Here is a 15606-nt window from a genome sequence, read left to right as displayed (position 1 = left end):
TTCGGAGTTAATCATGGCGCATTGATCAGCATGTTAGCGCTTTTATGCAAACTACATTGATGTGATTTGGCTTTGAGTCCGTTGCTTCCTCTGCGCTTGCAATCTAGCTCTAATATATAAAAACTAGTACTGTTTATTATGGCACTTAGTGCATGGCAGTGCTTTAGGTGTTTTTATTGTCATGCCTTAATTTTTATATTTTTATATCCGATCATGCTCTGTCTGTCGTACTTAGTACTTTTGCACCTGATATGCAAGAAATACATTTCAATTCTCTTTCTTAAGGATCTGGGGCAATATCTTTAACGTGGCCATTTAATTATGGTCATGTGACAAGACATGGGGTCATTGACCCATTTATTGTATCAAACCGTCGAAAATTCGATTAAGGTTGTTTGAGGAGATTCTGTTTTCCTAGAAAATATACACACATTAAATGCCACACTTCCTTCCTTTTGTTTCCCCTACTCAGATTTCTGCTCTGATTAGCTTTGCCTTCGTAACTGATTATGGCTTTCATTATTAACCAAAATGCAGAATAATTTGCTAAAGAGTAATAATGGACTGCTGCTCCTCAGTAAGCTCACATACACTGAATGTCTACCCTGTTCCTTCTTGTCTCCCGCATTTAGATACCAGCTCTTACTAGATTTGCCTGATGTAAAACCTGTTGCTAAATGTTTCTCTATAAGATTACCGCTGTTTACTAAGATATCAAAAGGTATTTGTTACTAAAAGGATGGATTACAATGTTTTAAAACTTTATATTTTTCTTTATAAACTAATGACGCAATTCTACTCTGTAACTGCAATGCTCTCTCATTCCATCCTATATTTCAGCTCTGGGATTTAATACACTTACACCTTATTAAAAAGATTAGGTGTTTATTAGAATGAGACATCGCATGTGTTAATAACTGGATTTAGTGCATCCAGAGACTACTAGGCGCTGTACATATCTGAATGAATTTTGAGTTATACTTTTATTGCCAACACAGAAATAGCTGGTCTTCACCACTGCACTTGAAATTTTAATGGTTTTTCACCATTCTTTCTCCCTTTTTTGCTTGCATAGAATCAGCATCTTTTATAAATTGTTATTGTTCACATAGCACTTGGTTGTGACTATATCGTGCTCTTCAAGTTACTTAAACTAATGATGCTAAACTATATCTATTGCACCCCTTGAGAAAGCCCTGGTCATACTGACCACCAAAGGGCGAAACAGGTGTCGGCTGCTGCAACACCAAAAATTTATCTTTGTAACACTTTAAACAATAAGGATGAAGTTCAAAAGTAAAAAATTAAGAAATAAAAATATATATATATATATATTCACTGAAAAAACCATAGGTTTCACACATGTTATAGTTAGCTGGACATTTCACTCGTAAAAAACCAATGAAATTCCACGTTATAGTTAGTGCAGGCAACTATAACTCACGCGACCGCAATCCTCTGCTGATGCTAATACTGTATTTAGACACTTATTTGCCCATGTCTTCTTCCATTAAATTTTAGCTATACATATATTACACATATTTTTTTTTCATAAAGACACATATGTCATCAGCAGAGGATTGCGGTCGCGTGAGTTATAGTTGCCTGCACTAACTATAACGTGGAATTTCATTGGTTTTTTACGAGTGAAATGTCCAGCTAACTATAACATGTGTGAAACCTATGGTTTTTTCAGTGAACTTGCAAGGTTTTTTAAATGCTAATTCCTAACTATAACGTGTGTGAAACCTATGGTTTTTTCAGTGAATTTGTACGGTTTTTTAAATGCTAAGTTACTTTACGCCATTCATGGCGTGCGCGCCCACTTAACGCAGTTCGTTCCGTGCGCGCACGGTGCGCTTCGCGCACCGTGCGCGCACAGTGAGCACGCGGTGCGCTTCGCGCACCGCGCGCCCACTTTACGCAGTTAGTGCCGTGCACGCACGGTGGGCACGCGGTGCGCTACGTGCACCGCGTGCCCACGTTACGCTAGATGGGCCATGTACGCACGATGCGCTTCGCGCACCGTGCGCACATGGAGGACATATGATGCACTTCGTTTTGAAAGGTAATATTTTAATTTTTCGCACCTGTTATAAGCCATGCACACGGGGTGGGGAGAGTGTGGATAATTCTTTTTTTTAAATATTTTTTTTTTTAATATTTTAGTTTTTCGCTTCTCTGAGATGCCATGCACAATTGGTGACCTTCGGGCACCAATTGCACACGGGGTGGGGAGAATGTGGATAATTTTGTTTTTTTTATATTTTTTTACCGTACGCGTACGGTAAGCGTGATCGGCGAATTTAGCAAAAAAATAAAAATTCCGTTATTGCCCTTGGGGGATCTTTGGGGACTCCCTCTACATGGCTATGTGTGTGTGAGCTGTCTAATCAGCCCCTTTACATGTTTTTTTGCTTTGTATTTTAATCATCACTCTCAGTGTGAGAGAGAAAATGGCGGCCGCAGCTTCCTGGTTTCGGCCGATTCGAATGTTTACTAAGATCTAAGAGCCAATCAGAATCGCGCTCGCGCACGCCACCGTACGCGTACGGTAAGCGTACCGTAAGCGCACCGTAAACTGGCTCAGATATATATATTGATTTAAAGGCTATTTTCTCAGAATCTACTGAACAGATTTACACCAAACCTACAAAAGGCACTTCCTTGACCTGAGGACTACCTCTCTGCCAAATTTCTAGTAATTCTGTTCAGCCGTTCGGGCTGTAGCCCTGTCTAAAGGTCCTATGGAAAAATGCATGGGAAAAACGCGTTTTGGGACCCCCCTTTTATCTCAGCCCCTGCTTGACGAATCCCCCCCGAGACTTTCAGGGTAGGAGCGTAGCGTAGCGCCCCACCTATTTTGAAAAATTCGCGAGGATTCGTCGACCGGCGCCAAAGTTATTCAAAATAGAATGTTGCGGATTTCCAATGGAAACGTGGTCCTAACTATAACTACCTACTGGCGACCGCCAGTAGGTAATATATATATATATATATATACACCAACTGGGACTTCGCAATTTTTTACCAAAAGAAATCCAACACTAACTGAGGAGGAGTACATACTCATTTGCTTCCGTACTCTTATAATAAGAGGTTGGTAAGGTCTAGCGCCTCAAGTCAATCTCCTTCTTTCATCTATAACCAATGAGCTGTAGTCTGTGTGTCTACAGTGAGGTTTGACTGTTACCTTTTTCAAATGAGTGAGGATAGTTGTTGATGCACAATAGTCAATGGCGTTCTTGAACATGTAAGTCATATGTGTATGTGACAGTGCCACAGTGAGACAAGGCTCAGCTTGTCATTTGTGACAAAGTGGATAGGTGTATGTGAAGGGTATATGCCAGTTGTGTACTTTAGTGTACAGGAAGGTGAAATGTGTAGTGTCAAATAGTTGATGTATGTTGTTATTGCATCTGTGTATGCTTGTGTTTCTGAAATGACAATCTGTGTAACTTAAGCAGAGTAGGGGTGGATGTGTGATATGTGACTGACTGAAGACGTATCCATTGAGCAATGTAAGTGTCTTGTTGTGAGATGTGGTGATGTATTAACCCCTTCGTTGCTTGGCCATTCCCCTCCCCCCGTTTAAGCCTTTTTTTGGCTATTTGGGGTAGTTCACGCTTAGGCACCTGTAACTTTTTGACCACATAAGGTATGCATGCCAAATTAGTGTCCTTTTTTTGCAACATCATGGGAATTCTAAAGCTGCCCAAGGTTTGTGGCTTTCCCTGGAGGGGACCCAGAAAATAGCCAAAATACAGATACATTTGTTTTTTGGGGGGGGAATGGAAAAAAGGCATACAGATGAAAGAGTCTGGTTTTTCCCTGCAAATGTTATCAAAAAAGGGGTTGTGGTGCTGAAATCTAAATCTTCCCAGCTTTCAGGGACAAGCAGACTATTGTCAGAAAACCAAAATGTTTTACACAGTTTTGGCATTTTTCTGGGACATAGCCTATTTTTGCTATTTTTTGTGCTTTCTACCTCTTTCCAGTTAATAGTAGAAATGGGTATGAAAGCAATAATGGATCCTGGAAGCTATACATTTTAAAAAGTAGACAAAATTCTGAATTTAGCAAGGGGTCATTTATGTAGATCCTTCAAGGTTTCTTTATAGAAACTAGCCGTTGAATATAGGAAAAATTTAAAATTAGTTGAAAAAAACACCCATTTGTGTGAACGTTTTCACCTGTAACTTCTTCTAATTATGACAGCTGTTTGAGAGCAATGTATTTGTACATCCGCTGGACCTTTCTGGTTGTGGGGATATATAGGACTTGTAGCTTCACCAAGAACCCGACGAACCCAGAGCCAATAACTGAGCAGCGTCTTGCAAAGGTTTTTTATTATGTACCGGGTATATAGCAATTAATTTGGGAAAATATATACATGGGAAAATCGGTATGAAAGACACCTATGTATTTCTGAAATTGGAACAAAATATAGAGTTTAGAAACAGTAGATATTTGCACATTTCCGTAACTGTGAGTACCCATACTAGCATGAGAATTATAGGTCATTTTTCAAAATGACTTCTTTTTTACACATTGTCTTTCATTTGGAAGGCAGAAATGCATCGAAAGTCAATAGGTAATAACAGTTACTCCACAATTCTGTGTTACTCTAAGTCTCCCGACAAAAATGGTACCTCACTTGTGTGGGTAGGTCTAGTGCCCACAACAGTAAATGGCCCAAAATGCAACATGGACACACTTTATTATTACAGTGAAAACTGACCGTTTTTTTTTTAAAGTGCCTAGCTGTAGGTTTTGAACCCTAGCTGTGCCGGCACCTAGGGAAACCAAGCTAATCTATACATTTTTGAAAACTATACACCCAGGGAAATCCAGGATGGGGTGACTTGACTGGCTCTCACCATGTTCTATTACCCAGAATCCCTTGCAAACCTAAACATTTGTAAATAAAAAACACATTTTCCTCACATTTCTGTGGTGGAAAGTTCTGAAATCTCCGTAGATTCACAAAATTCCACCCACTCTGCATTTCCTAATGTCTTCCGAGAAAAATGGTACCTCACTTGTGTGGGTAGGTCTAGTGCCCGTGACAGGAAACGGCCCAAAGCGCAATGTGGACACACCACATTTTCACAGTGAAAACGGACCCATTTTTTGCTAAGTGCATTGCTGTAGATTTTGAACTCTAGCTCTGCCGGCACCTAGGGAAACCTAGCAAACCTATACATTTTTTTAAACTAGACACCCAGGGCAATCCAGGATGGGGTGACTTGTCTGGCTCTCACCAGGTTCTGTTACCCAGAATCCCTCGCAAACCTCAAAATTTGTCCAAAAAATACATTTTCCTCACATTTCTGTGGTGGAAAGTTCTGGAATCTGTGTGGATCCACAACATTCCACACAGCCCGCATTCCCCAAAGTCTTCAGAGAAAAATGGTACCTCACTTGTGTGGGTGGGTCAAGTACCCGCGACAGGCAAGGGCCCAAAACCTATTGAGGCGACTTCAAAATTAACTATCACAAAACAACCTGGTTTTGCAAGTGGGGTCCCATGAGGTTTTGGCCCCGGGCTCGGCAGCCATCTAGGGAAACCTACTAAACCCACACATTTCTAAAAACTAGACACCCTGGGGAGTCTAGCAAGGTATGGGTTGCGTGGGTCCCCCAACATTTCCCTACCGAGAATCCCCTGCAAACCTCAAAATTAGCTGAAAAAATCACTTTTTTCTCTCAAATTTCTGGGTGGGAAAGTTCTGGAATCTGCGTGAATCCACAAATTTCCTTCTACATAGCATTCCCCAAAGTCTGATGAGAAAAATGGTACCTGACTTGTGTGCGTGGGTCAAGTACTCACACATTTCTGAAAACTAGACACCCGGGGGAGTCCAGCGAGGTATGGCTTGCATGGATCCCCCAACGTTTTCTTGGGGGGTGGCCATCTTGGCAACCTACCAAACCCACACATTTCGGAAACCTAGACATCGTACCCAGAATGCCCTGCAAACCTCAAATTTTGCTGAAAAAAAATCACTTTTTTCTCAAATTTCTGAGTGGGAAAGTTCTGGAATCTACGTGGATCCACAAATTTCCTACCACTCAGCGTTCCCCAGGTCTCCCGATAAAAATTATACCTCACTCGCATGAGTGGGTCAAGTACCCACACATTTCTGAAAACTAGACACCCGGGGGAGTCCAGTGAGGTATGGCTTGCGTGGGTCCCCCAACATTTTCTTGGGGGGTAGGGGCATTGGTATGCCTATTTTGTGCAGCCCCCACCCCAACGCATAAAAAAAGCCAGCGTAATCGCTGGCACCTAGTGAGCTTTCTGCCCCCCCAGGGGGCAGATCAGGGCCACTGCCCCCATCTGCCCCCCCAGGGGGCAGAAAGACTCGAATTTCTCTGGGGGGTGGGGGTATTGTTATGCCCATTTTGGGCAGCCCCCACCCCTACATGAATACAAAAAAAATCCCAGGTTTCTATTGGGCTTTCTGCCCCGGGGGGCAGAAAGACTGTACTTTTTTGGGGGGGGTGGGGGCATTGACATGACATGCCCATTTTGGGCAGCCCCTACCCTAATTTCAATTGCCCATAATAAATCCCTGGTGTCTAGTGTGCTTTTTGCCCCCCCCCGGGGGGGCAGAAAGGCTGTCATTTTGGCAGGGGTGGGGGCATTTGCCCGTTGTGGAAAAAAATCTGGGGGGCATAAAGACTGTAATTCTTTTTGGAGCTTGGGGGCATTAGCATGCCCGTTTTGGGCAGCCCCCACCCGAAGTAAATTTTTGAGAAAAAAATCCCTGGCGCTTGTGGTCTTTCTGCCCCCCCCCCCCGGGCAGGCAGATGGGGGCTACTACCCCCATCTTCCCCCCTGGGGTAAGAAAAACTGTTTAGCCCAAAACAGAATGGGGGGAGCAAAGGCCCTTGCCCAAGGGGCCGCTCCCCCTCCCTGGGGCCAGTGGTTGGATCCCTGCTTGGGGATCGCCCTCCTGGGATACCTCTTCCAAGTGTTTCGGTGCTCGGGGGCTGAGATAGCCCCGCGAACACTGAAACTGAAACTATGTTTGTTTCGTTTTCAATGTAATATCGACAGCGCGCCATGCGCGCGATTGTCATTACACTGAAAACCAGGGAAGGGCTTCGGGAGGTTCCCCACCTCCCGAGGCCCCCCCCCAAAAAAATGGAAATCCCTCTGCTGTTACAGCAGAGGGATTTCGTGCCCCTGTCCTCATGACGGAATGGATCCGTCATGAGCGCTGGAGGACTGGTGCTCATGACGGAATCATTCTATCATGAGCACCGAAGGGGTTAAGTCTGCATGTCGGAGTGGGCAGTGATGTTGCACGTTTTGATATGAGTGCATTCCAAATACATTGCTGAGGGTGCCAATGGTGATGAGCGTGGTCATTTTTACATGTAAAGTATGTCGTCTGCTGAGGAGGTGATGAGTACAGTACATAGTGTGCATGTCATGCATATGCGAGTTGTGTACACAGTGAAGAAGAGTAGTGCTGTGCATGTAGGTGTGTATGTGAGAAGGGCAGCGCATGAGTGAGCTTGTGACAATTGTGTTTGAACAGTTTGAGTACAAGGCTGTAGCTTGCGAGGCAAACATGTTTTTCCAACCATCTGCAGCAGAGGTGGCTTATGACATGCTTGTGTGTTTGCTAGTTTTGAAATTTGAGGATGTACTTTGGGGTGGATGTGGGAGGGGTCCTACCTGCACAAGTATAGTTCATGCAGGCCATGAGGTAATGTTGATTTGTAGATATGTGTAGATTGTGTGTATGTCAGTAGCAAAATACAGTTGCCAGAGTAGATATGAAGATGTGGAATGTGTTGTCTGCAACTTGCTGTCTGCCAATGGATTTTCATGACTGATTGTGTGACTGTCCACTTTGAGTATAGTGTCATATGCAAGACCTACTGGCATCACTGGAAAGGTTGCCTCAACCTAGCCTTGCCTTGCCTGACTTGTGTGTTGGCATCTGTGGCATTTCACCCTTTGTAGGTATTTGTCCTCATCAATTAGTCATTATTGGCCTTGGAAAGTGCCCAGGGATGTGGTGATTGATACATTTGCAATGTCATGAATCTGGAATAATGTAACAATTTGAGGGGTACAGCCCCATCAATGTCCAAGTAATAAATGAGGGCTGTTGTTCTACCTGGGGTAAGACTACCTCGGGTACACATGCCCACACTTGCCAGTACACTACATATGAATGGGTATTGCTGGCATTCTGACTTTGAATGTCTGAGGTATGGTCACACCAAGGAAGGTGGAGTCATTGTGATGATGTCTCTGGTTGCACTGAGGAAAACACATTGCACTGTGAACAAACACACATTTGATACTGGAACAGTACACCCAGTTCCATGAGTTTTTGCATTCTGAAAACTTTTGTTACCTCTGATCTGGTTTAGCAAGGGTCGCCCTTGTGTGTGTCCATGAGGGCTCCCATTGTGCACATTAAATACTGACTCATGGCCTGATGGAAATATATGTTTGCTGAAAGTCTCCTTAATGTTTCAATAGATTTTTGGACATTGTTTCAGTGCCAAATGTGGACAAAGCCGACTTAATTTTGCACTTGTCTTTCATCCTCACAAGATGTACTGAAATGTCCTTGTTTCAGTATGACTATGTTACTTGTGTTATTGAGCCACAGATTGAGCCACCACAACCCCAGGATCCTCACCCACGCTGGCAGCTTATTTTACACAATGAGCTGTGCACTAGCCACACCAACACTGTTTGAGGATCCTACGTCTTGTGACTCATGCGTACTCCCACCACGCAGGACACAATCTGCAAATTCAAAATGGGATTATTAATTTTCAGCATACATTACAGATTGAAGTGCGAGATGGAGATTGGCTGTGAATGACATTCTCAGAAGATGTCCGTAGACACCTGCAGATTGGTATTTGTGTACTGCGACACCAGTCCACACATAGGGACTGTATCACAATAACAGCACACATTCTGCCACAGGGTGTACAACAGTACAACATTTCATTTTATGACAGGATTTCATCCGTGAGCACTTCCTGTTGTGAATGTTAATCATTCCATTCCGGTCCCCTCTGTCACTGATGTTCCTACATCAGTTGCAGGACATACAAGCTCATGCATGAAAAAAATTCAACCAAGGCTAAACAGAGCATGAAAAATCAGGCCGATAGGTCAAGTACCCCAGAGCCAGTATATAAACCAGGAGAGCTGGTATGATTATCGTGCACACGTAATTTGAAGCTAGACAGCCCTTAGAAACTTCATCCACGATTCATATTTCCCTATCCTATAGCTGAAGTGTTGAATTCTATCACTGAAAACAACAATTGCTTGCTGCGTATACATTTTACTCAGTTTTTCATGTCTCTGCTATCAAGCCTTACCATCCAAACACTTGCAAAAATACACCACCTCCGCCTGTCATAGCGCAGGGTCAATGAGAATATAAGGTGCAATATATCATGGATTCTAAACGTGTACGAGGCAGATCATAATATGTTATAGATTAAAAGGGATATGATTCCTCAGAATGTTTGTAGGAGAGTGGCATCGACTGCATAGTTGCCCCAAACTTTTTGCTGATGATTTGACTGTTTTTATGACTTTAGCCAGGCTGTGGCCCTGCTATCCAGGACCCCAGCCTATCTGCTTCCTCTGTTAAACGATGTGAGTACCCTAGGTACCAACCAATTGGATGCTGAGGGTGCCCTGACAGTCCCTTGTAGATGGTACCCTAGGTACCCAGGGCATGGGTCCCTCAGTAGGCCTACCAGGGCTGCAGCACTTATTGTGCCACCCTGGGACAGCCATACAAACTGACACCACTAGACCACTACTGTAGTCTGGGTAAGGTGGTGCTAGCACCCCTTACAGGGATATAGGTACCCTATATCCCACCCCATTACAACACATGTACTCTCATAGGTCACCCCTATAGCAGGCCTTGCTAATCCTACAGGGCAGGGTGCTGAGGTATGTGTGAGGGGGGACCCCTACGTGAGTAGGGCCTCTCTGCAACCTTCGTAAATTCGTTACTGGGCAGTTTGTAGTGTAGCCATACCATATACTCTTAACCGCATTATAAGTCTATCGCGTCACCGCAATAACTTGAGATTGGCTACACAGAACCATATCGTGTTTGGTGTCAAACATGTAGGAATCCTACCTCCAGTCCAGCCATGGGCATGAGGGTACGATTCCCCCTTGCTAGAAGGGCGATATGGGAAAAGCGGTAGAATTTAGACACCAATTTAAAAGTGCACAAGTTTCACAAAATGGCTACTGCCCGCCACCTACACGACCCTGGCTGGATGTTGCTGGGGAAAACCCCAGCCTCGCCAGCTGGACAATAGGGCTCCAGTGGCAGGGAGGTGCTAGCATCTCCCCAGACAGGATAATGTGGATTGGAACAGGGTGGGTGCACCAAATGTCCTTTCAGAGTTGCACGTAGGCAGCTGCAGAGACCTAATTCTGCATACACCGCTTGGAACCGGTTCAGGGGCATCCTGCCCTGCGCCCAGGCGGGAAACACACAAAGGGGAGAGGGTGTAGCCACCCTTTCCCGCCTCACCACTCATTGGTGGACACTACTCTGGACACTCCCCTAATCTTGGGGATAAAGGTGAATAATGTGGCCCCAGAGCCTCAGATTAATTTGGAACTTCACAGAACCGACCTTCGACGAGCTGCTGCCCAGCTGACTGAAGAAATCTCCCTTGGGATAAAGGAGTTATCCCCCTGCTTGGCAGGCACCTGAAACACTGCAAGTGACCCAGTTGGAACTTCGCTGCTCCAACGGACTTCGACGACTTCCAGCAACCTTGAGGTGGGTTTCCAGCGCATCCCAGAGGCCAGTGAGTGTGCTCAACGAGTTTGGGCACCGTGGACCACGTGGGTGCCGAGATCCCCAATACCCCAGGACACCGGCCACCTCTTGCATAGCACACGACCCTGACCAGTGGGGAAGTTGTGCTTTGGCCCGTTTACGAGCCAACCACTCTACAGCAACGGTGCAAAAGACCAGCGCCCAAGCTCCCTCCGGTGGCCCGTGGGTGCCCTTTTACGCACGCCAAATTGCCGCCTCCCGCGGTCCCTTGTCTCTCGACTTGTGGGCCCTAGCAGAGGTTTATCTTGACAAACAAGAGCTCCCCTGGTTGCTCCAGGCCTGCTCTACAGTCTCTCCAAAGGAGACCTCTCCCAGACCTCGTGGGTCTGCACTGTAGCTGATTTGTTTATTCTTTGTGGGTTGCGGTTGCCAAGGCTTAGTGGATCCTATCCGGACACTAACACTGCAGCGACCCTCATCCGATGTGGGACAGTTGCCCTCCGGAAGCTGGCCTTCCTTGAAGCCTCCCGGAGCTCGTGGCTGCAGATCCAAGCAACAGCACCTCTCACCTGAAGCACCCGACATCGAAGGGCTCCTTGCTTTGAGCCTCCTGGTCACTGTGCCGTGACCCAGACTCTGTCCCCTCTGCTTTCAGGTTCTTCTCTACAATCTTCACATCTGTGATCTTCACGGCATCATCGACGCTTTTGGCTAGCAGAACTTTTGACTATTTTCCTATTGAAAATCAGCCCGCGACCCGACACCAGAATCGACCTATGCACCCGGCATCCCTGGGGCAGGTAACAGTGGTACTACGGTACTCTCAAGGTGGTGGGCTCTTCAAAAGCTTAACTCCAAAGTTTTAACTTTGTACTACTGCTAGAAGTATTTTTAATCTGTTTATTTCAAACCGCGACCTTCTCCATAGGCTAACATTGAGATCCCGATAGCAGCTCTTTGCACTGCACGCGTCTCCCGTGGGTCCCCTTCCTCATAACTGTGGGTGGACTCTGAAGGGGCAAGCGATCCTGAATGCCCTAGGCATTGCCTGTAGAATTGTCGTGGTTCTTATACCATTATTTTAGTATATGGTTTGCCCCCCCCCCCTGGGGCCCATTGATTTCTGTGCTATTTATTGTGTTTATAAATGCTTGTTTGAAGTGTAACTTTGCCACTAGTCACATAAAGCGACTGTGGGATTCTGTCTAGAATAAATACATATATTTTATATATATACCTGTGTGGGCTACTCTTTCATTTGGTTATTCAAGAGGTTATTATGGTAAAACAATAAGCTTAACACTCCTTCAAGACTTAGCCTGAAGGCTGCTCTCCACAGCTACCACTAGGATAGCTTTCTTTAAAGGTTGTCTTAAACCTATCATCAATAAGAGTCGAATTGGACTGGTGCAAGGTGTCCCTATAACTAGGAACAGCATATGCCAGGCCAACTTCTCACATTGGTGTGCAGCGGTTGGATTCAAGCTTGCCATTGTTTTACCAGATAACAAATTGAATTTCTAAAGTGAAAGCCACTTGGTACCAAAGGTACATATAAATTCAAGCTAGAATACAATAAGTTCTACTGAACTTAGAGTTGTGTGTAGAGGGTTTAGCACACCTTGACTACAACTCAAGAGAGGGTTCAGTAGGCCACACTTAGTGTACGTAGACACACCACTATCACTACACTAGAAATGTCTTCAGGTACAGGTGCCCCTAAGGCTCTGGAAGGACCCCAAAGGGTCCCAGTCGACAAGTATGATCATCTCTCCTTTGCTGATCTCAGGGAGATGTGCACCCTTAGAAAACTGAAAACAAACAAAGGTGCCAATACCCAACGTCTCAGGGAAATCCTGCTCATAGTAGACTTTATGCAGACTTTAGGGTCTGGTGGGGTAGACAGGTTGGGTGGGCATCCATCAGAAGAGGACACTCCCATAGTGGACTCTGATGAGGACCAGGAAGAGGATGAAGATCCTGACCTGGAAGAAACAAACCACTCACAACATGGAGGTGATGGCCCAGGAGGCACTCTCTCCATCCCTAAAGGGAGAGTGGTGGATCCAAGAAGGAACAGATCCCCCTCAGTGGGATCCAACCATTCTGGGAGATCCAAAGGGACCTCTGCCTCTTCTCAGAGAAGAGAATCCTCTCATGAGAGGAAATGCAGACTGATCAGATTTGAGCAGGCTAAGCTACAGCTTAAGACAGAACAGTTAGCATTGGACAGGGAAGCCCTGGAGCTTCAGAAAGCTTCAAGAAAGTGGGGTCTAGAGACCCCTGGTGGCAGTAATGAAACCCCTAGAGTTAGAGAGAAAGTCCCTGACAATAGGAACCTCCACAAGATTGTGCCCCCCTATCAGACTGGGGATGACATCCACAAATGGATAACTGCTCTTGAGAGGGCCTGTAAGGTACAGAGGGTCCCAGTAGAGCAGTGGGCAGCAATCCTGTGGCTCTCCTTTGCAGACAAAGGAAGAAACAAGCTCCTCTCTGTCAGAGAAGAGGATGCTGATGATTACTATATCTTGAGAGATGCTTTAATAGATGGGTTTGGCTTAACCACTGATCAGTACAGACTTAAGTTCAGAGACACCCAAAAAGCACAGAATCAAGACTGGGTAGATTTTGTTGATTGTGCAACCGAGGCACTGGAAGGTTGGTTAACTGGCAGCAAGGTAAATGATTATCAAGGATTGTATAATCTCATAATGAGGGAGCAGATTCTTAATAATTGTCAGAACCAGCTCTTACATCAGCACCTGGTGGACTCTGATCTGACCTCTCCCCAAGAATTGGGAAAGAAGGCAGACAAATGGGTCAGAACCAGGATTAAGCAAAAGGTCCAGCCCTTGGGGGGTGCAACTAAAAAGGAAGATGCCAAAAGCTCTGAGAAGGGTGGGGAAAAGGGAAAAGACCAGCAGTCTTCAACAGGCCCCCAAAAATCTGCATCTGACAAATCCCAAGCTAATAAAGCAAAATAACCAAGGAAGCCATGGTGTAAGTTCTGTAAGCAGAAGACCCATTGGACTTCAGATTGTAACAAGGCCAAAGACTCCACAAGTACCACTCCACCTGCCCCTAAGGCAGCTGCTCCCCCTAGTGCAACCATAGGTGGTGGTACACAGAACAAGGGTATAGTAGGGTTGACCCTGGGATCTGGAGAGGAATCTGGCCTAGTCAGAACTCCTACTCAGGCTGTTCTAGTTTGTGATGGGGACCTGTCCCTGTTTGTGAGCCCCAGTGGTCTGGGCAAATACAGACAACAGCCAACCATAAATGGAAGGGAGTCACTAGCTTACAGGGATACAGGGGCTAGTGTCACTATGGTGACTAAGGACCTTGTAGACCCTAGCCAGATCATACTTGGAGAGATATACCAAGTGACCAACGCTAGCAACGTTAGTACAGACCATGCTCTAGCTGTTGTGAACTTCTCCTGGGGAGGGGTAACTGGCCTCAAGAAAGTTGTGGTGAGTGCAGACCTACCTGTTGAATGTTTACTAGGGAATGATTTGGAGACCTCAGCATGGGCTGAGGTGGAGCTAAGTACCCATGCAGCAATGTTGGGTATACCAGCAGAAGTATTTGCCCTGACAAGGTCAAAAGCAAAGCTGACAGGAACTGAACAGGCCTTGGATCCTGAAAAAATGGACCAAGGACCTTCCAAGAGGAGGAGTAGCAGGGGTAAGGCAGAGCCTTCCCCCCAGGATCAGTCTGTAGAGACTCTTTTAGCAGAAGAGGATCTAGCTCCTGAAGAAGGAACTGCCCCAGAGGAAATGGAACCTGATCAGGTTGAGTTCTTGGGGGCAGGGGGACCTTCTAGGGCAGACTTGAGCCTGGAGCAGCAGAGCTGCCCCACTCTTGAACCCCTCAGACAGCAAGCTGCTGCAGGGAATGCCAGTGGGACCCATAAGGTTTATTGGGATGAAGGGCTCCTTTACTCTGAGGGTCGAGACCCCAAGCCTGGTGCAGCCAGGAGGTTGGTCATACCTCAAAAGTTTAGGGGCTTCCTGCTCACACTGGCCCATGATATTCCCTTAGCAGGACACCTGGGCCAAAACAAGACTTGGGACAGAATTGTCCCTCACTTTCATTGGCCCCAGATGAGTGAAGACTGTAAGAGCTTTTGCAGCTCTTGCATTACCTGCCAGGCAAGTGGCAAGACAGGTAAATCCACAAAGGCCCCCCTGATACCATTGCCTGTGGTGGGGGTGCCCTTTGAGCGGGTGGGGATTGACATTGTTGGTCCCCTGGACCCACTAACAGCATCTGGGCACAGGTTCATTCTAGTGGTAGTGGATCATGCCACTAGATACCCAGAAGCTTTTCCCCTTAGGACCATCACAGCACCTGTGGTGGCAAGGGCCCTCCTAGGAGTCTTCTCCAGGGTGGGGTTTCCTAAGGAGGTATTGTCTGACAGAGGTACAAACTTTATGAGTAGTTACCTGAAGGCAATGTGGAAGGAGTGTGGGGTTAACTATAAGTTCACCACCCCTTACCACCCACAATGCAATGGTCTTGTTGAGAGATTCAACAAGACCTTAAAGGGTATGATCAAAGGGCTCCCAGAAAAGCTTAGGCGAAAATGGGATGTTCTTCTGCCCTGCCTTCTCTTTGCATACAGAGAGGTGCCACAAAAGGGGGTTGGTTATAGCCCCTTTGAACTTTTGTTTGGCCATCCTGTTAGAGGGCCACTTTGTCTAATGAAGGAGGGATGGGAGCAACCTCTCAAACCCCCTAAACAGGATATAGTGGAGTATGTACTTGGTCTCCGTTCCCGGAT

Source organism: Triturus cristatus, chromosome 3_2, assembly GCF_964204655.1.
Source record: "Triturus cristatus chromosome 3_2, aTriCri1.1, whole genome shotgun sequence".
In the NCBI taxonomy this organism is placed as follows: Eukaryota; Metazoa; Chordata; class Amphibia; order Caudata; family Salamandridae; genus Triturus; species Triturus cristatus.
The sequence above is the reverse complement of the archived record's forward strand: the minus strand, read 5'-3'. Positions refer to the sequence as shown.